The sequence below is a fragment of the Micropterus salmoides genome, unplaced genomic scaffold (assembly GCF_014851395.1).
Source record: "Micropterus salmoides isolate LMB-PRFRI ecotype aquatic unplaced genomic scaffold, ASM1485139v1 Ms_hic_scaffold_1, whole genome shotgun sequence".
Taxonomy (NCBI): domain Eukaryota; kingdom Metazoa; phylum Chordata; class Actinopteri; order Centrarchiformes; family Centrarchidae; genus Micropterus; species Micropterus salmoides.
This window is the reverse complement of record NW_024040040.1, coordinates 25,587,578-25,610,566: the sequence shown is the minus strand read 5'-3', so window position 1 is coordinate 25,610,566 and position 22,989 is coordinate 25,587,578. Positions and strand designations below refer to the sequence as shown.

The 22,989-nt window shown below is 43.5% G+C and overlaps 1 long non-coding RNA gene across 1 annotated transcript; it reads right to left on the bottom strand.

Moving 5' to 3' along the window:
* Positions 1-20,768: 20,768 nt before the first annotated feature.
* Positions 20,769-22,727, bottom strand: LOC119899671. The gene is made up of 2 exons (XR_005443889.1): positions 21,792-22,727; positions 20,769-20,963 (listed from the first exon to the last, which is right to left on the bottom strand). It is a non-coding gene; the product is annotated as an uncharacterized LOC119899671 (long non-coding RNA).
* Positions 22,728-22,989: the final 262 nt, after the last annotated feature.

Below are 22,989 nucleotides of genomic sequence, written 5' to 3'. Positions count from 1 at the left end.
AGAAGCAGCTGACGTGTATGAAAAGTCCATGTGGCTAAAGAAAGGGGCCAGACAAGTAACTGATGATGGACCCCAGAAAGGTCCATTTTGTGCTGCCTATTTGTTTAACACGCTTTGCTATAAGGAATGCTCATGGACCAGACCATTGTTCCAGGGGACAGGTACTCAGGCGCCTACAGGCAGTATGGTGGTCACCATATCTGGCAGCCACCGTAGATAGAACATTGAACGAATGTCAGGGTTGCGCTCTTTTCAACACAAGAAAGTCATTCTCAGCCCCTCTGGCTCACATACCAGCGCCAGATGGCCCGTTTAGACATCTCATAATAGATTATGTAGACATGACAGAAAGGGTAAACAGAATGAGGTATATCCTAGTAGTGGTCGACAGATTCAGTAGATGGATTGAAACAACACCAACCGCCAGCCCAGACTAAAAGTCAGTGGCGAAGTTCCTATGCAGGGAAGTTTTTCCACGATTCGGCTTACCAGACAAGATTAGCTCAGACAACGGACCCACTTTGTGGCACAGGTCATAAAGAAAATGCTCCAAATGTTGGGCATTAAACAAAGATTTGGGTGTGTATATCATCCACAATCACAAGGGACAGTGGAACGAGCTAACGGAACTCTGAAAGCGAAGCTAGCTAAGATAATAGAAGACAGCAAAGGTAAGCTTAAGTGGGTAGATGCTCTTCTGCTAGCACTAATGGCTATGAGATCTCAAACTAACAGAATAAAGCATCTAACACCGCATGAAATGTGCACTGGAAGGCCAATGCCTCTTCCAAATTTGAGAGGTCCATATGAAGGGCCATCTCTTGAACAGTTGGAAAATGAGTTTTCAAGTTATGTCCAGCATTTAACTAGAATACACAGAACTATCTTCCAACAGGTTAAAGGAGCCACCGGGGAAGGAGACGCTGCCATACCAGAGCGCCAACAAACAATACGCCCTGGTGAGTGGGTGTACGTCAAGGTGTTCAAAAGAAAGTGGAACCAACCCAGACGAGAAGGCCCATTTAAAGTTGTCCTTGCTACACCATCAGCCTTAAAAGTAGAAGGTAAGAACGTTTGGATCCATCTAAACCACTGCTGCAGAGCAAATGAGCCAGAAGGAGCAACTGAGACAGTCAGAGAAGGAGGGCACACGGGATCCACTGGGGACGGTGACACCGGCAGATTCAGGTTTGGGTACATACGCAAGTCCGACAGAAAGCGGCCCAGAAGCAGGACATGAAACAGGATCAGGAGGAGGATCAGGTTCAGAGCGAGACAGTCCCTATGCAAGAACAGAAACAGAGCCCGAAGAAACAGACCCAGAAGAGGGACAAACAGAAACTCCAAGACAAGCAGCTGGTGATGTGGGTAGTAGTGACAGCAGTCCTAGTACTGCTAGCATGTCAGGTTCCGGATATGATTCCACAGAAGGAGAACATTCCTCCGAAACAGGGACAGATGATTGAATGTGCATTAGCAGTAGCAACAGTAGCAGTGCAGCAAGGTAAATGGCCAAAAAGTGACAAACTAAATTTGACCTATGTAAGATCAATCATGCTCAAAAAGATTCTGACTCAAGGCCCAGGAGGCTACATACTGGAGAATCGTCCAGCTGATAAACAATGCGAAGCTGAAGGGGTGGTGGCAATAATGGCAAGCTGTAGTTCTAACAGGTATACGGATGAAGTGACAGGAACAACTGTAGATAGACAACTAGCCCGAAAACTGATTAAGTCCCCGCCACGCCAGCAACGAAGGGGATTGTCAGATGATCAGTCAAAAGCAACGCTGAAGCCTAGCCCTAACAAACTACAGCCCAGGGTATTACAGAAGACCAAGTCCAGTATACATCAGACTAGGACCAAACTGAGAGTAAAGCCCGTGATACAGGGAGAAAGTATGTTTTGTCAATGGCTACAATATTCTGCTCAGCAGGTTAGCTCTCAATCCTGCATAGCCTGTTACAATGGCAAAAGAGTTGCACATAAGTTTTGATGCGTGCCAACACCACAATGATTGTTTTGCTTATTACATGCTAAGAATGATAGCTAAGAAGCTTGACGGATGGTCACAGAATAGAACTAATTGTCCATCCTACATGGACCCTTTACTGGAACATTGGGTACCACAGACGGCCGCTAGAAATGAAAGCACAGTGTTCCCATTTTGCGTAGTGGATACTAAAACTATGATGGTTAACGGACCAGAGGCCAAAGTACAGTGTCACTGCAAGCGAAATGTAGAAAATGGCAAAACGGTGCTTGCACCCGATAAATGCGATACAACTGCTAAAGCTAAGTTTCAATGCCAACAGGTGGTGGCAGACTATGCTCCATTTAGAGCTCAGCGTAATCAGAGTGGTGCCAACATCCCCATACCGTTCCTTGGTGGAGGCACATACACTCACCTAAAGGATTATTAGGAACACCATACTAATACTGTGTTTGACCCCTTTCGCCTTCAGAACTGCCTTAATTCTACGTGGCATTGATTCAACAAGGTGCTGAAAGCATTCTTTAGAAATGTTGGCCCATATTGATAGGATAGCATCTTGCAGTTGATGGAGATTTGTGGGATGCACATCCAGGGCACGAAGCTCCCGTTCCACCACATCCCAAAGATGCTCTATTGGGTTGAGATCTGGTGTGGGGGCCATTTTAGTACAGTGATTGTCATGTTCAAGAAACCAATTTGAAATGATTCGAGCTTTGTGACATGGTGCATTATCCTGCTGGAAGTAGCCATCAGAGGATGGGTACATGGTGGCCATAAAGGGATGGACATGGTCAGAAACAATGCTCAGGTAGGCCGTGGCATTTAAACGATGCCCACTTGGCACTAAGGGGCCTAAAGTGTGCCAAGAAAACATCCCCCACACCATTACACCACCACCACCAGCCTGCACAGTGGTAACAAGGCATGATGGATCCATGTTCTCATTCTGTTTACGCCAAATTCTGACTCTACCATCTGAATGTCTCAACAGAAATCGAGACTCAGACCAGGCAACATTTTTCCAGTCTTCAACTGTCCAATTTTGGTGAGCTCTTGCAAATTGTAGCCTCTTTTTCCTATTTGTAGTGGAGATGAGTGGTACCCGGTGGGGTCTTCTGCTGTTGTAGCCCATCCGCCTCAAGGTTGTGCGTGTTGTGGCTCACAAATGCTTTGCTGCATACCTCGGTTGTAACGAGTGGTTATTTCAGTCAAAGTTGCTCTTCTATCAGCTTGAATCAGTCGGCCCATTCTCCTCTGACCTCTAGCATCAACAAGGCATTTTCGCCCACAGGACTGCCACATACTGGATGTTTTTCCCTTTTCCCACCATTCTTTGTAAACCCTAGAAATGGTTGTGCATGAAAATCCCAGTAACTGAGCAGACTGTGAAATACTCAGACCGGCCCGTCTGGCACCAACAACCATGCCACGCTCAAAATTGCTTAAATCACCTTTCTTTCCCATTCTGACATTCAGTTTGGAGTTAAGGAGATTGTCTTGACCAGGACCACACCCCTAAATGCATTGAAGCAACTGCCATGTGATTGGTTGATTAGATAATTGCAATAATGAGAAATTGAACAGGTGTTCCTAATAATCCTTTAGGTGAGTGTATGCTATGGCAGACATTTTCTGGTTATGTGATGACAGCGACCGGCTGAAAGTAGAGTACCAGTAATGGTAACAGGACAGATAACAGTGCTCAGTCAAGCAAACATGGCAGACTCAAAACGTATTGCTAGGAACTTGAAGGTTGACAAGGAAGACAAAGTATATGTAGCCTGGAATCAGGAACCTCATGGTGTGCCGTCAGACTACCGAGCAATAGGCGTAGACTGGATTATATCTGGACAAATAGCAGGGTCAGTCCCTCTACTTGGCCAAGCCATAAATGCACAATACATAGCGCGAAACAGTCGTTGGGTATCCTATCTTTGGTGGAATCATCAAAGATACGTGAATTGGACAATATCGCCCATAGAGACTGTCCGCGAGCAACTGCATACTACATCACTGATGGCGATACAGAACAGGTTTGTACTAGACACAATGTTAGCTGAAGAACAGGGTGTATGTAAGTACTTAGGAGATGAGTGCTGCACAGTGATATCCATGAACACAGGTCAAGAAGGGAATCTCACTAAGCTTTTAGAATCATTAAAACAAATGAGGGATGAACAGGTTAAACACTCAAATTGGAACACGAAACAGACAAATTCTCCAAACAATAGGAATGGTATTTGGCTCACTGATTTTGATAGCTATGGTGATTATGTGCTGTATATTCCCACTGATCGGGATTATGATAGGCAGAATGATTTCATTAGTCACAGGACAATACCCGCTCCACATCTATAATGATGTGGATGTAGGGATAGAGATGATGCCCATAAAAGTCGGGATGGAAGTTTCATCAGCATACGAAAAGCCGGCAGTTCCGTCCGCTCCATCTAAACCATCTTTGAGTGAGAATGAGTACATCATCATGGACAAGGACATTTGGCAAATTAAGGAATAATTGAATCAAGATGACAGATGACTAGAAACCAAAACGAAGCAGAAATAGACCAGGTAAAAGACAGACGGAAAGCCCAATAATAATGAAAAACTACAACCCCTTTTAGACATGTTACCATATGGACCGGTGACAATTGCAAATTCCAACACAAAGTTACAACACTATCACTGGTCAGTTCAATCAAAAGATTACCCCTTGTTGCCTCCACCCTACAGATTTTGCTTAAGTGCCGTCTGTTGCGAAAGATGGACAACAAGAGTATATCAGGAAGCAACAGGATTATTTATAAGATGTAGCAAGATAAAGTTATTGTATACATATGAGCTAGTAAATAAGACCTATTGCATGCCCCTAGTTACCACAACAGAGAAGGAAGTAATTAGTATCCAGGCAGGCACCACAACCTTGTTTACAACCTACCCAGCATTGACAAGACAGGGCAGTGACCATTTTAGGCAATTGTCAGAAAGATGTGAGTCACTGCATAGACGACACTTATGTCTGCGCCTCCTACACACAGGGAAGAAACCCACTACTCAGTACCGAGCATGCCCAAGACATAACGCTGTGCCAGTTGAGGACTAACTGTCTGTTATTCTTTTAATAGATACAAACATGGCTGAAGGACAAGGAAATGCTGGAGCAGGCAACCAGCCAAATTATCCTCCCCAGTTAGGGCAGAGTCAGGGAAGTTGGGAGTACTGGAGAAGCCAGAATTATACACAAGGGCCACAACCTCAACACAGGCCACCATTGATCAGAAATTATCAGATTACCTGGCCAGCACAGGATTCACCACACAGTCAGTGCATAGGGAGTGTCCACCGCCACCTCCATACCCATGGCCAACTATGGAACCTAACAGTGCACTGCCATCAACTTCGAGGTCATGGCCACCAGTAACGCTGACGCAAGGAGGGTTTGGGCTGCAGCCACCCCCGGGATCCATACTAAGGCAGCTACTCACTCAACCAACGCCACGCTCTCCAGGCCATATGTGGACCGCGCCAGCTCCACCATGCTCACAACAACCAACAAGCCCACCGGTTTATTGGAACCTAGATGCGCCACCGACTCACACTGACGAACCAGGGGATATGTTATCCAAGCCGTGTTGCCATCTGAGTGCCAAGGTGTCTACGCAACAGGCAGAACAGCCAACCACTTCGGCCGCGGTGATGATGACCACACCCACAAGATCAGACACACCACAGATGAACCTCTTTGTTAACTCTGAGGGATCGCTACAGTTCCTCAACGCACAGGAACCTCCACCCCATGATTGGCGTGCAGTACCAAGCACTCTACCCAGTGTGCAGAGGCTCATGCCATTTATACGCACAGAGAGAGTGTTCGAGGATGCACCAAGTCAAGCCTCGGTTCCATACGATCGATCAGCACCATTAGCCGACCTGGCGGCAGGGCAAGCAGCAATGGGGACTATGGAGCAGCAAGGACCGGACACCCCCACTGGCTCATGCCCACACTCAGTCTCCTCATGCTCCTCAGACATGAGCTTCACTGATGGGTACTCTAAGGATTCAATACATCAATATAGTCCAGCCACACTCGCTCTAAGATCATCTACCACAGTTCATTCTCCTCGACGACCACACAGTAACAATTCACCACTCGTGGAGCGGCCAGCAGTTTCAGATGACTCCCTGGAGTACAAACAACCTCTGCGATGAAGTGCACGAATTCAGGCCTATTCCCTCGCTACATCTACAACACAACAAGCATCTGCTGAGCCCGCGCCAGGGGACATTTCCCCTGTCAACACTGATGGGGATCCTGACTATTGGGGCAAGATACCCCTACGACAGTTCAATCAACTCCTGTGTGGGATGCAACCTGCAAAAATCGGCGCCCGCAGGAAGGAGAGGCGCCGTGCTTTGGGCCGCATAGCAACAAGACTCCGTCAGCAGACGGGACAACTTCATAGAGCGCCCAGCAAGCAACATGACCTACTATTCTTGAGGGAATGTTATCACGCACTACAATCCCGCTGTGAGCAACTGGAGAGACGCTGTGAGCAATTGGAAGCAGCAATGTACATCGTCCAAATGAAGTAACTATTCCCCTAGGGATGGACATTCTAAGTCCTATAAGTATATGCCTTTCACTAAGTATCAACTTTGCAATCTTTACCTACTACGTATTTTATGCTTGATGCAAAAATATTCAAAAACAAACTTTTAACATTTTAATGCACCTAATACACAGATTTAACATTGTTTTGTTTCATCTCCTAGTGATGGAGGAAGATGAGGAGCTGGAAAGAGAGATGTTAAATTTGTCTCCATCTAAATTTGACACTGAACTAAGTAGGTGGATCTGATTTAATATACTGAAACCTGAAATGTTTTTTCAACACACTGTTACTGTCATCATAAAAGTCTAATGTCCCTTGTGGATTCAGGGCCACCAGCAGCAGAAAAAGCAGCATTATGGTAATTTCAGTCTGCATTACCAGTTAGCTACAGAGACAGCAGGTAAAGACAGAGTGTGAAGCATAAACAAACTTGAATGTGTGAGGGAAATGACAGGTTTTTCTTCTACAGCACGAAGGACTAAGCCTACTGCTACTGTTTCCAGACCTGCTGAGCCCAATGAGCCCACTGTGATTGTTGCTTCTGTGAAAGGTTATTATATTTGTTTACTTCTCACTTTAAACCATCCTGAATGTTATTCAAATTGTATGATGTTTATTTCTTATTTTTAATCCCATAGGAATTGTTTTGTTTGTTGCATTTTTCAGCTGTAATGAAATTTCTTTTAAATGTTTTAGGGACTGCTGTGCTGCTTTCAAGGTCCTGAACACTAAGGCTCAAGAGCACCTGTTGTGGCACTGCTGGAGGACCACAGAGGCTATCGTGGCAGAGGTGACCCCTGGAAACCTGGCTAACACCAGTGCCTCAAGGACCAAGTTTAACAGAGACATAACCATCAAGTTAGACTTGTTCCACTGCATTGCATGCTTTACCAGGAGTGTGTCTCAGAACATCATCCTCTGTTCAGCTCTTTCTGCCAGTTCCTCTCTGCAGCCTTCGTTGTTGTGGACCAGAGTGACCTCCAAAGGCTCAAGGAGGCATACACCTTCTGCAGAATCTCTCCTGCTAATCCCACCAAGCAGCACATACGAGAGCACTGCAGGACAAAGGTGCCACAGCCCAGAGAGCTGCTGCAGAGAGTTGAAGATGTCCTACATCACTTCCACCTGGCAAAGGACACCAATGATGTGCTCCTCTTCAAGGCCTCCATGTTGAAGGTGTGGAGAATTCAGCGCATCCACATCCTGAGAGGCTGCCTGAGGTCGGGGAGGGAATCCTCTACAGGTACGGTGGCACTTTGCAGCTCAACTACAACAAGGGGGAGGCAGCAGCTGTACCTGTTTGGATCCCTGTGAGGGGCACCTCTCAGCAGGAGGGCTTTTACTTTCACCAAGCCCAGTGGGTGACGGGCAATCGGGTGTCCAGTGAACTTTTCCAGGCCCAGGCCATGACTGGAGTGGTGCGTTGGAACTTCCAGAGGCTGGTGGACCTGAAGCAGCCTGGTGTGGAGCTGCCAGCTGCGTTTTACCCTATATTGATTGCCGATCTGAACACGTCTTCTTTAAACGTGACAGGGAATGCAAAATACCCAAGTCTGCAAGTATCAAACAGGAACACAGGGGAGAGATTTGGACTGCAGTATGTGGAGCCAGGCTGTCGTCCTGTTGTTTTGAACTGGGACAAGAACAAGGCACAGCCAAACTTCTCAGCTGCTGCAGCCATTGATACACAGCAGCAGTTCTCTGCCCAGGATGAAGTGCATCACTGCCCTGCTTCTGTGGTGGACACAGACCTTCAGGTAATCCAGATTAGTCACTCAGTGTCAATTACAGACTGACCGACTGATCAACATCACTATATTTGATGCTATATTTCAGGAGACCAGTGGCACCGTCCAGGATGACCGGGTTGGAGCTTTGCCGGTCCTGTCTTTGCAGCAGTGCCCTGAAGCAGTTTCCCAGTCCCAGCCAACCTTCATGCCATCACCTGCCACAGCTAAAGCAGAGCCTCCGTCTTTGGTGGATACAGGTAATTCAAATAACCTACCATCCCTCAGAAAGTTATAAAAAGGCTCAGACATTGGAGTTAATATCATGATAATCTAAATGAATATATTGTCCATTAACATTAATTAGTAAGTTAGTTTATTTAGGAATTAAATACTATTAAACTGTTAATTTGTTATTTGTTTTACACATTTGTGGACACACATGCCACATATACAATTCTTAACCCATCATGGAATTTTTAAAGTAAAATCTGGTTGTAAAGATCACTTTTCAACAGCAGCACTGTGCCAAACCATATTACAAGATGACAGTACATGTCACATTATGATTGAAATTTGGACAAAACAATATAATAAGTGCGCTTTGTTTTTTAGACTTGCCAGGGGTTGCACCACTGCCTTTATCCTCCTCTCCACGAGCCACCCGCACTGGACTCATTAAGACAGGAGGCCTTATTCAAGTCCTGGACCACAGCCGGTGGACACAACCCATGAGAGCTGCTATCGACGAGCTTCTCGTTAAACACCATGGAGCTAAAGGTCTCTTTAAGCAGGTGGATGCTGACTATGCTGCCATGGTACAGAGGGCGTGCACTGACCCCAACAGCCTTCTTCATCCTACCACATGCCAGCATATCTCCAGATATGTAAAACACCTGGCCAAGCTGAAGAACACCAGCTCCTCCCTCAATACCAGCCCGGAGAAGGTTTTGGAGACACAGCAGCTGTGGTAGAGTTTGGCCACAGGCAGCCAAACGGTCAGTGTGCCTGTCACAACAATGCCTTCTGCAACTGTCAATCCTCCTCCTGTGGCGTTACTGAGCCGGGTTACAGTGGAGAAGATTGTGACAGAGATCTTGGAAAAGCAGCAGCAGCAACAACAGCAGCAGTAGCCACAGCAGAAGAGGAAGATGACCAGGAACTGTTTAGCTTGTGGACAGCCAAAGTCGCGGTATCTTGGGGATGGCTCTTCACTTCATTTTTTCTTTCAGACCAAAACAGTAAAGTACTTTTACTGCTCCACAAAGGTCTTTAAGACCTATGCAGATGAGGGCCTCAAGAACCCCAGGATGTCTTTTGAAGACTTTGCTGCCTCTCCGTTTTTTGAGCGGGAGCTGGAGGCTGCCAAGCAGAGGGGAGCTGAGTGGAAAAAGGTGGCAGAGGAGAGGGCAAAGAGGAAGACAGCAGTGCAGCTGCCAACAGGTCGCCTCTGCAGGTTCTGTCACCAGCCACTTAAGCAGGGACCTGACAGCCCTCATGTTCACACCAGCTTCCCCAAGGTGCCAGGGAAGTACATCTACTGCCCCTCCAGAGTGTTCTTACTGTACAAGGCACAGGGCATGGTCAAGAAGATGACCTGGGTGGAGTTTCTAAAGTCTGACTTTTACGAGGCTGAAAGGGACAGATAGATGGGTTGCAGAGAAGAGGAACTGACAGCTCACCCACCACCTACATACCCACCCTCTCTCACACACACAAAACTGTATATTGACAAGGGTCTGATCTTTTCATAGCCAAATTATTCAAATGTTTTATTTTAGTTCAATTCAACTTTATTTACCGTCAGTCAATTTCTGGTCTGTGTCATGCCATCATCATCAGTACCTTATAGATATATATAGTGTCCCTGTTATACTTAAGACTTGGATAAAATCTGATTCAGGACATGCTTGTATACATATCATTCATTGAAATTGTTTTGTTTAGTTTACTTGACAAGATAAACAGATGGATTCGAAACGCTTCTTGTTCAAGGGCTTCCGCTTGAGAGATTGTCCTCTAAACCTACACGCGTCTGGCCTTCGCGTAAGAGCTGTGAATGACTCTGCTTACCATATGAAAAGCAGCAGCAGACCGACCCAGCTTCTTAGTCATTAGATGAAACCAATGACATCACCAATTATCAATCACTTGTGATTGGTTGGTAGAAATGTCGCTATTAGTCGCCCTGCGCTTATTTAAGGCAGGTTACTGTCTGTCCAACTCTGAGTAATTTAATGGTGGCTTTCTGTGAGAACATCCATTCTACAGACCCCTGTGATGCCTCGCTTCCAGCAGCTGTAAACACAAACAGAACAATCAGTACAGCATGCTTACAAGGTAGGTTTTAATTGTCATTTTACAGAGTTGTAAAATGAAATGAAGTTTGTAATTCGCTTCTGCTACAAAGCAGACAATATATAGCAGAGGAGACTCCAGTCACAAAAATGATGACTTTAGACTTGACTTGACAAAATCAAAGAAGACTTGCGACTCAACTTTGACTTGAACAGCAATGACTCATGACTTCACTTGGACTTGAGCCTTCTGACTCGACACTGCCTATGCCCGAATATAAATTATGATAAATATAAAACTGCGCAGCGCATCAACATAGCGCTGTGCTCAATTAGACTGGAGCGTGTGGCTTCCTCCAGCAAGAGGGAACAATCACCGAGCCTCCGAAGCGCACCCGGCCGTTCCGCAATCTCCCGGCCCTGTACGCCCCAGCAACCCGCTCCATCTACGATAACTACAATGGGTTGTGTAGTAGGCCTTCTACCAGCGTGCTGTGAACGGTTCATGATCGTTCCCTCTGGCTGGAGGAATTTTACGCATAGGCTAATCCATGCTCAACAGCTGGGTGCCTGACACAGCGCCACGCAATTTTCTAAATTCCTCCACCTCACGGAGAAAAGAAAGGTCAGGTCGAAACAGTGTAGAGAGACTGCTGCAGCTGTTGCGTGAAGCTGTTTCCACCAGTTATAAAACCAAGTTAATTAAGATAAATCGATAATAGTGCCGAGTGCTGTTTCAAAACGACACTCGTTTTGTTTTATAAAACCAGCGCACCCCTTTCACAGCTGAGGCTCTCGTCCCTCCCTAAGAGGTGTGTTCAGTGTTGCTTTACCTGATTGGTTTGTGTCTGCGTCTTCTAACGTCATGACGATTTATAGTTTTCTCACCGCTGGTTTCTGTCACTGCATCTCCCGACAAAACACCACGGTTTTATTTCAGCATTCTGTAACATAACTTCGTCAACTCGAATACTTCACCTGTCACCTGCTCTGCTCCCCTCTGTGTACACACACACACACACACACACACACACACACACACAGAGCCCCCTCAGTGACCCATCCGTCACCCAAAGCTGTCAAATTGGGGGAAACTGTGCTGCTGTCGTACTCTTGCACACTAGATGCTGCTTAAAGTTAATAATGTTGGATTGTTGTTTCTTATTTCATGGGCTTTTTGGGATTTTTGAGTAGTGCATATATAGTAGCCTAGTTTTTAAAAACAAAGTATTACATTTCAGTGGTTAATGTTTCCTAAGGCAGTGAGTAATCTTGTTAAATAATTGTGATCTTAATATTGACCAAAAAAATTAGCAGCCCGACATGAACATTTAATTTAATTCATGAAATTTGTTGTGTGAAACTACGCCACTGCCTTCTTTCTGTACAGGCTAATGCTTCATTCAATACATTGTTTTATTTTTAACTTGAAAAAACGTTTGAAATGTTTTTTAAATTTGGTGAAGAGCGCATTATGACTTGTTTAGGACTCGAAACTCAAAGTCTAAGACTTGGACTTGACTTGGACTTGTTGGTCCTTGACTTGAGACTTGACTTGGACTTGCGACTCATGATCGGTCTGGATTTGGGACTCGACTTGGGACTTGAGTGCTAAGACTTGAGACTTGACTCGAACTTGTAAAACGATGACTTTGTCCCACCTCTGATATATAGTTGACAAAAATAATCACAAAATAAAACAGAAATAAACTATAAACTATGTTTCACGGAGCAGTGCTGAGGATGAACCAGAGTTAGAGTTCAAAAGTCTCACTGCCAGGGGGAAACAATACATCTCACTGAAAAATAATGTCACTTTGACCAACAGTTAATCTAATCCAACAAATCATACCTGCTTCCTTCTCGATCGACACTGGGCAGAACTAATAAAGGCTGTCGCCCTAGAAGATCTGGTTGTCTGTACCAGAAGTTCTTGAGTACAGTCTCATTGTGGGTCTTAAAATTTAGAGTTATAAATAAATAGCATAGCCACAGTAAAAAAATAAATAAAATAGAACACCACAGTAAAACATTTTCTACTTACACACAATGGCATCATGATCCACACCATGTAAATCTGGAGACCAAAAAGGCACAGTCTGAAAACAAAATTACAGTCAAAGAACAATTAAAAAAACTATTTACTTTTACAAAATATAATGCATGTCTATTCTGTAAATCTTACCTTGCTCAGCATCCACCAATGTGTCCCTGAGCAAGACACTAAACCCCTAGTTGCTCCAGTGGCTTTCGACCTCTGACATACTTAATGAATTAATGCCAAGTGTTTGAAAAGGACCTTACGAGGTGGATGCATTATTCAGCAGAAAAGATGTTGTAGGTTACCTGCAGAGATTTGCATCCACCTTTTTTTCTCAGAATATGAGTGTTACCTTCCGCGAGGTGCATGCAATTCTCTGCAGACATGCAGAACTCTACACAACAACTGAGGTGAAGAAAAGTAGCTGGGCTGTAAGTAGGGCAATGTTCCTGAGTGGAGTAAAGTTAGATTAGTTAGTGAGAAATTACTTATGTGACAGCTGCTTCTGATTTGTCATTCGGTGGATTAGAATTCGCCCCCCAAAAAGCAAAATGCAAGTCTAGTAGAACAGTTCAATAATAAATATAAAATAAGGTCTTATAACATAGTGGATCAGCATTTGTCAAAGGAGGGACCAGGGCTTCAGTAGTAGGTTTGTTGTGGCTTTTAATCAAACATTTCAGGCAGTACAGACATAAACCCCCACATGCCACCAGGGGGCCTCTACATATACTTTCTCTGGCAGGTAACTTCCTGCCAGGTAACAAACACTTGGATTCCCAAGAGCTCCGTCTGGGGTAATACCAAATATTAGTAATCTCAGGCTATTACATCCCTCCTCTCTCAGGTCTGCAGCCATCACTTAACTGGAACAGAATATAAGACATCATGAAACGAGTAAAATTAAATTACATTAGACATGTTCCTTAACTTCAATCTTAGTTCCTCAAAATTATAATAACATACAGTATATATTTTTCTCTTCCCTTTTACAACTTAGCATTTAACTCTCTCTAAGAATTTTAGCAACTGAAATTAATTAATTATAAAATTTCTCAGTCTGTTAGCCATACATTTAGGGTCTATAATAGTCTGGAGGATGCCTTTCTCTAGTAGAGCGTCTCAAGCTTGGTGTTTGTGGCTCCTGCACTACCGGACTAGGCTCACTCTCCAACTTAGGTGGGCCACTCTCAGAGTTCTTCACAGGGGTTGTTGGACAGACAGATGAAGGGGACAGAAATTGATCTGACACCACAGTTGGTGGGTTAGGCCCAACCTGGGGTGTAAAGGGATCTAAATCAGGAAGTCTACTTAGCTCCATCCTCCTGATCTGATCAACCTGTCCATTCTCGGTGAGAATGGTATATGACAGTGGACCCATGTAACTCTCAATTGTTCCAGGGATCCATTTAGGACCATAGTTCTTTGTAAAAACTAGATTTCCTGGATTAAAACATCAGAGTTTAGTAGTCTTATCATGATAAGCTTTTTGTTTCCATTGTTTCTTTTCCATCTTGGTTTTCAAGTCTGGGAGTAACAAATCAAACATAGACCTGGGCCTCCTGGACATGAGCATCTCTGCCTGTGGTGTTTGTGATTCTGTAAGTAAACAGGAATCTCAACACTTTAGTTTCCAAGCTCTCCTTTCCTCCTTGCATCCTCTTCACCCCCTCCTTAAAGGTCTGAACTCCATTTGATGATAGATGGAAAGGGGCTGAAGTCACATGTTTTATTCCATTTTTAGACATGAACTCTGCAAACTCAGCACTTGTAAAGCAGGTAGCATTATCAGTCACCACAATATTTGGTAAACCATGGATACTGAAGCTTTGTCTGAGTTTCTCAAGGGTTACATGAGTGGTTGCTGTTTTTACTGCATATACATCCATCCACTTAGAATGTGAATCAACCAGCACCAAAAATATTTTTCCCAAAAAGGGACCCGCATAATCCACATGAAGTCGAGTCCAAGGCTTCTCCGGCCATTCCCATGGATGTAATGGTGCTGTGGCAGGGGACTTGCTGTGCCTTTGACAAGCTTCACACTGGTGTACTTCATTTTCTACATCCTGATCCATCCGAGGCCACCAAACATATGACCTTGCCAAACCTTTCATCTGCGACATTCCGGGATGGGATTGTTGCAGCAACTTCAGCAGCATTTTTCTTCCTTGCTGAGGAATAATAACTTGAGCACCCCACAGCACACATCCATCTTGAACGCTTAATTCTAAGCGTTGGGTAAAATAAGGCATGAATTGAGGCTCTACTGCAGCGGGCCACCCTTTTAACACAAACTCATGTACATGCGACAGTGTTACATCTTTGGCTGTCCAGTGTCTTACTTGGTCTGTGGTTACAGGTGCATCATCCATCACATCCAGCCTCAGCACCAGCTCCTCCTCCCCTCCTACCACAGGGTGTGCTTCAGGCAAGGGAAGCCTACTCAGGGCATCTGCATTCGCATTTTGTTTTCCTGGCTTGTACACTATACGATACTCATAAGCTCTGAGCCAGAAAGCCCACCGCTGAACCCGTGGTGACACCATCAGAGGTACAGGTTTGGTTTAATTGAACAGCGATATCAGGGGCTTGTGATCCGTTATAATTGTAAAGTTTCTGCCATAGAGGTATTTGTGGAACCTTTTTATACCAAAAATTACAGCCAAACCTTCTTTATCTAGTTGCAAGTACTTCCCCTCTGTCGGTGTCAAGGTTCGGGAGACAAATCCGATTGGTTTTTCTGTTCTGTTTTCTGTTCCATCGTCCATCCTATGAGACAGCACAGCTCCCACGGAGTATGGTGGGGTATCACATGCTAATATCAAATCTTGGTCTGCTGAATAGTGCACCAATACGTTTGCTGACTTTAAAAAGTATTTAGACTTCAGGAAAGCCTCATTTTGACTCTCCCTCCATTCCCAGCTTACATTCTTCTTCAACAAACAGTGTAATGGTGCAAGCAATGTAGAAAGATTGGGAAGGAAACGATTATAATAGTTCAGTAAGCCTAAGTAAGCTTTAAGCTCTGTTACAGTAGTTGGTGTTGGAGCATCAACAACAGCTTTCACCTCGTTTTCCACAGTGTGAACTCCTTTAGCAACCACTTTGTATCCAAGGTACTGAACTTCGTCAGCCAGCTATGTGCATTTGCTTCTTTTAAGCCTGAGACCAGCATCCTCCAACCTGGTTAACACCTCATCCAGGTTCCTGAGGTGCATTTCATTTTATTGGGTATGGGGTACTGTTCCAGGGTGGAGACTCTATTAACAGTCAATTTATAATCTCACAAAGTGTACAGTCTCCGTCTGGCTTGAGTAAGGGAACAACAGGAGCAGCCCAGTCTGAATATTTAACTGGGGCAATGATATCCTCTTTGATCAACCTTTCAATTTCAGCATCAACTATAGGCTTCATAGCATAGGGAACAGACCTGGGTCTATAGAAGCGGGGAGTAGCATTAGCTGGCACTTGAATAGTGTCTTTAAACCCTTTTAAGGTCCCCAGCTCCTTTCTAAACGCTCCCTCATGCTTTGTGAGCACTTGCTGTAGGGTCAGGGATTGTGGGTACTTTGTAATGTGCTGCACATGGCTTCTGATCTCGGCCCAGTCTAGTTTAACATGCTTCAACCACCATCTTCCCAATAAATTTGGACCTCTGCCTTTAACTGCTATAATAGGCAGTATCTTTTCCTGCATCTTGTAGTTAACTCTCACATAAGTCTTTCCAAGCACCTTGATCCTTTGTTTACATATATATATATATTATATGTTCTCAAATCTAGGCGGATTCTTTTTAGTAGAGGAGCATTTTTTCTTTTTTGTTTAAATGTTCTTTGATTTAATATTGTGAAACCACATCATGTATCTACTTCAAATGTTACTGGTTCCCCATTTAGGTCCATGCAAACCTTATAGGGGGCTTTTGTCAGTCTTCTTTTCCGCATTGTCCTTTTTCTTATTGCGACATGCTCGTGCTATGTGTCCAATCATTCCACATGCATGACATTTTTCCTTCTTGAAACGACTGAAACGACGTCTGTGGGTGAATGCCTCCCCTTGCAGCGGTAACACACTTTGTCAATTTGTCCATTTCCATAGCTCATTGACTCACCACTCTTCATTGTGTTACATGACATAGCTCCCACTCTTATTTGCAAATCCTACACATTTTGATTTGCAGATTCCATTGCTTGGGCTAGAGACAAGGCACTTTCAAATGTGAGAGCAGTCTCTGATAGCAGTCTTCTCTGGATTCTGTCATCATTTATCCCACACATCAGCCTGTCCCGTAACATTTGTGACAATGTCTCTCCATAATTACGGTCCTGGGATAATTTTCTTAATTAAGCCACATATTCCGCAACAGGTTCTGTGGGTTTTGTCATGCGGGAATCAAATTTAAATCTCTGGACGATTTCACTTGGCTTGGGATTAAAGTGATTTTTCAGTAATGCTTCCAACTGTGCAAAAGTCTTTTCTCCAGGTTTCTCGGGACTTAGGAGGTTTCTCATCAAACTGTAGGTTTGTGCCCCCACTACACTGAGCAATATGGATTTCTTTTTATCTACATCATCGATATCATTTGCAATAAAAATGTGTTCCATAATTTCACAGTATTCCTATAGTTGCCATCTCACCCACATGTGTCCTCCTCCCTTCACCAAGTCCTTTGTTCTCATGGAGTCTTCAATAAACCAGCCAAGTCCGTCCTTTGTGCTCCAGCCGAAGTGCAGCACATCTCCAAAGTATCCTCGTCGCCAATATAACATAGTGGATCAGCATTTGTCAAGGAGGGACCAGGGCTTCAGTAGTAGGTTTCTTGTGGCTTTTAATCAAATATTTTGGGCAGTGCAGACATAAACCCCCACATGCCACCAGGGGGCCTTTACATATACAGGTGAAACTCGAAAAATTAGCATATAAATTAGCATATTGTGCAAGTTCATTTATTTCAGTAATTCAACTTAAAGAGGTGGTATTATGCACATTTTCAGGTTCAAAATCTTAATTAGGGATTGTACCAGAACAGGTTTACATGGTTTAATTTTCCAAAAACACCATTCCTCATACTGCACATTGCTGCAGCTACTCTTTTCAGCCTATGTGTTGTACGCTCCGCTCTTGAGCTTCAGAGTGATGCATCTTACTTGTACAAAATCTTTGTTGGGAGTTGCACATGCGCAGTTCCCAGGTAAGGACTACTAGCCAATCAGAAGCAGAGAAGGGTGGGTCGTAAGAAACAAGGTAGTGTGATCCAAATCAAAGCCGCTTCAGACTGAGACCGTAAGCTAGCAGATGGTATAAGTTATTACCAGTCCACAACCACACAACATCATTGTTCCACATCTTACCATTAGGACTAAACGTTGAACTGTTGCCGGTGTTCTGACGATCTATGCTGCCTTGCCGAAAAATGCTACCATAGCACAAATCGATAGACTCGACTCTACTCGGCCCTGTTCCGTTTTCCATTGCAGATAGTACCCAGAGATAGTACGTAGCTTGTCGTCATAGCGACGCCACACACAACTGCCGCGACGTAATGTTCAATGCGACACACACCAGCAATCCACACAGCTTTCTCTTTTTTAAGTTAAAACGTTTCAACATTACTCAGAATGTAAAGACAGATAAGCGGTATGAAAACCTTTCAGCTGTGTTTTCCTCTGCCGTTGTTGGCTTACAGCTTATGAAATCCCCAAATTCAAAATCTCAGAAAATTAGAATATTGTGAAAAGGTTCAGTATTGTAGGCTCAAAGTGTCACACTCTAATCAGCTAATTAATCCAAAACACCTGCAAAGGGTTCCTGAGCCTTTAATTGGTCTCTCAGTCTGGTTCGGTGGAATTCACAATCATGGGGAAGACTGCTGACCTCACAGTTGTGCAGAAAACCATCATTGACACCCTCCACAAGGAAGGAAAGCCTCAAAAAGTTAATTGCAAAAGAAGTTGGATGTTCTCAAAGTGCTGTATCAAGACACATTAATAGATAGTTAAGTGGAAGGGAAAAGTGTGGAAGAAAAAGGTGCACAAGCAGCAGGGATGACCGTAGCCTGGAGAGGATTGTCAGGAAAAGGCCATTCAAATGTGTGGGGGAGCTTCATAAGGAGTGGACTGAGGCTGGAGTTACTGCATCAAGAGCCACCACACACAGACGGGTCCTGGACATGGGCTTCAAATGTCGTATTCCTCTTGTCAAGCCGCTCCTGAACAACAAACAACGTCAGAAGCTGCTGGTGTTGGTCCACTGTGCTTTATTAAGTCCAGAGTCAGCGCAGCCGTCTACCAGGACATTTTAGAGCACTTTATGCTTCCTTCTGCAGACAAGCTTTATGGAGATGCTGACTTCATTTTCCAGCAGGACTTGGCACCTGCCCACACTGCCAAAAGTACCAAAACCTGGTTCATTGACCATGGGATTACTGTGCTTGACTGGCCAGCAAACTCGCCTGACCTGAACCCCATAGAGAATCTATGGGGCATTGCCAAAGATGAAAGACATGAGACCGGACAATGCAGTAGAGCTAAAGGCCGCTACTGAAGCATCCTGGTCTTCCATAACACCTCAGCAGTGCCACAGGCTGATAGCATCCATGCCACGCCGCATTGAGGCAGTAATTCATGCAAAAGGGGCCCAAACCAAGTACTGAGTACATATGCATGATTATACTTTTCAGAGGGCTGACATTTCTGTATTTAAAATGCTTTTTTTAAAATTGATTTCATGTAATATTCTAATTTTCTGAGATTTTGAATTTGGGGTTTTCATAAACCGTACGCAATAATCATCGAAATTATCAAATAAAGGCTTGAAATATCTCACTTTGCATGTAATGAGTCTATATAATATATTAGTTTCACCTTTTAAGTTGAATTACTGAAATAAATTAACTTTTGCACGATATGCTAATTTTTCAAGTTTCACCTGTACCTTCTCTGGCAGGTAACTTCCTGCCAGGTAACAAACGCTTGGATTCCCAAGAGCTCCCTCTAGGGTAATACCAAATATTAGTAATCTCAGGCTATTACAGGTCTGTATAATAAATACGCAATAAGAGCTAACTTGAGTGGTCAACAGTTGCCTAGCAGCATAGATTACTAGTGCACATACGAGTAAACAGAGTATTGCACATTGCCACCCTAAGTATTGTTATATGCCAGAGAGGTTATGCTGAGGTGATCTAAAAGTTCAGTATGTTTATGTAACTGTCTACCTATCTTGTCGTTCAGGTGTCAGCGCTGCTGATTCCAGAGCCCATCCAGATGAAGCGCTTTTGTCCAGCTCAACTGCATATAACAGTCCCAGCTTCCATCGTGGCTCTTCTAGCTCCTGCACCTCACTGCTTTGCTTTAACTTTTACTCCACAACACCTGAGTACTACCGATTTCAAATTATGACACTGGGTTCCTATCAACAGGTTCTATCATTATAATTACTGTTACACTATTTTACGTCATACAAAACAACTTTTACATTTGTAACCTTTAATATTGATGTTTTCATGAATTGAAGATGTCATTTTAAATTGGTAAACCATTGCTTCTGTATTGAATCATTTGTCATATTTAATGGATCAGACTAAATATACTTAAAATTACATCACATTCTTCATTCATCAGTTTCCTATGTTAATTGGAAATAGAGTGATCTAAATTTAACAAAAAATGACAGCTGCAAATGAAAGTATTAAGATGGTGTTTATAGGTTAACATTTTGCATATATGTTGGTAGAAAGTAAAAAATGAAAAGCTGATGTTACATGCTGGTTCTTTAGGAGACAAATATGACTCACATCATTTAATGCAACCTCTGAGAAGATCTATACAGTGTGAGTGATTCATAATTACTCCATCCAGGTCATTCTTTGTATCAGCACTTACCCAGAGGTTGGTTTGGATGTGCGCAAATGTTTTCATGTGAAACGAACATTTTTTAGGAGTATTTTCACTTTTTTCAACTCATACTAGACTTATCTTAGCAAAGCTTCAGCTTTAATGTTTAATATTTTATCTGTGTTGTATGATTAGCTTATTTGAATTGACAGACAGAATGTGAAATCTAACATTTTCACTTGAACAGACAAAAGGAGTGCAAATAAATGTAAAGAATTTATTGCAATGTAAACCATAACCATATATTATTATTATATAAAACAGACATATGGACAATATTAAAAATCAATCTAAAAAGTAAACAAAAAGGGGAGAGGGCCTTTCCACATCAGTCCACCACTGGTCTCTGCAGCTCTCTGGGCACCAGGTCGCACATCTGCTACACACTTTGACTATGGGAGGAAAATAAATGCGTTAGAAATACTGCAGGTAATTAAAAAAGTTGAACAATATACGTACGACAGATCTTTAAAAGAAATAGAATATCGTGGAAGAGTCAATTTTCTAACATAATTTAATTCAAATTAAACAAAGAATATTAGCATAAATAATAATACAGAAATGTCAACCGGAGAAGCGCTCTAATCAGCTAATTAATTCAACACTGGCAAAGGTTTCTGAAACCTCTCTTTCTCTCTGGGGCTCACAATGAACTTTTCAACAATATTCAGTTTTAGTTTTTTTTAAATGCACCTCTAAAAGATGGCTCGGTTTATGGTGACAGTACTATCACATGTGGGAGAAAATGGAACAATGGAGCAACACTTCAAAATATAGATGACAAGTATGTTTTTTGTTGTACATTGGAGGTCAAAGAATGCAAGACATTTACATTTTCTCATTTGGCAGACTGAATATCAGCCCTCAAATGTCCAGTAGCCAAGACTAGTATTTACAGTTTAAGCTGTGTGTAAGTTAGCAGACACATCACAACTTCCACAAGAACCCATCACTGAAATAAATAAACATCTTGTAACAAATATCAAAGTGCCTTTCTTTCTCAGCAGTCATTTTCAATACCTGATTTGTATAGCTCACAGCATCATCATTTATATGTGAAAGCCTCCCCTAGACCTAGGGGAGTTCCTGACAGTTTTTGGTACCGATTGAAAATTCCCGTGAGCAGCCTTTAACCTAAACTTCCACGGCCATTAACTGCCGAAAATCACACTTTTCATGCAATGAAATCAAACATGACTCAAAATCTGTGATTAACCTACTGTAATAACCCAAACCCTGCATCTGCAGAAGGAGTTCCCTCAGACGTCCTGGTATGTAGATCTGGTAGATTGTTTTATGTGGAAGTTGCAGGAGTCGGTAGACTTTGTCTTCTAAGATGGTGAACTGGATAGTCATTTACAGTGAGCTCTCCACCATCTAGTATTAACTGGTAAATTTTCTGTATTTCCGTGTCTTCTTGTTGTGCTCTTCATATCTCCTCATCTGATAAGCAAAGTTCCTTAACTCACAGCAGTGTGGCAAATGCTGAGGGCTCCTGGCAAACACTTTCATTAGGGGCTCTGGATAAGGCATCTGAACCGTATTGTACTTCCCCCCCTGTTACTCTACTGCAAAGGTGAACTGCATATGAAGAACCCAGGAGGTGAGACGTATAGTTGGTTTCTGAATTTCAGAAACACCAAGGAGGTGTGATCTGTCAGTCTCAAAAGATTGCCAACATTCAGAGCTCCACTGGAATTTGGCTCCTTTAGTGGTTTAGCAGCCTCAGAGAAGTAAGGCATAAAGTGGTGGTACCAGTCTGCCATACCCAAAAACCTCTGGAAAGCTTTGATGTTAGTTGGCAGTCCTCCCTGGATCCACTTGGATTGTAGAGACAATGTGGCCCAAGAAGTGCAGAGAGGTTTGGAAGAATTTACTATTCTTCATGTTAACAGTAAGGTTGGCTTCCCTTAACTCATTAAAAACAGCCTGGTTGTCCAAGTAGTGTTGTTCCCACGATACTAAAATGATGATGTCATCTAAATAGACAAAGCAAGTGCGGCCTTTGAGCTATCCCAAACTTATTTTCGTTAGCCCCTGGAAGGTATCTGGGGCATTCTTTAGTCCAAAATGTCAGTTTGTGGTGTGGAGAGGCAGGTTGTAGGACCAAACGCAGGACACGAAGACTAGCAGGTGCAGTTCAGAGTTTTATTTAAAGCAACAAAAAGCGAGCACACTTACAAACTCAGTGGCTGATGACAGAGTCCAAAAACAAAGGTTGTCCAACAGAAAGCCAACATCCAAAAATGAGCAGGGAAACACAACGAGTGAGGCGGCTGACAACACGAGAACACACTGCAACACAGGGTGACAACATACAATGACCCAACAAAGACAAACAAAACACCAGGGACTAACGAGCAGGGCGGGAGCAGCACAGGTGACAGACATGAGGCTAACGAGGCACAGGCAGGGAGA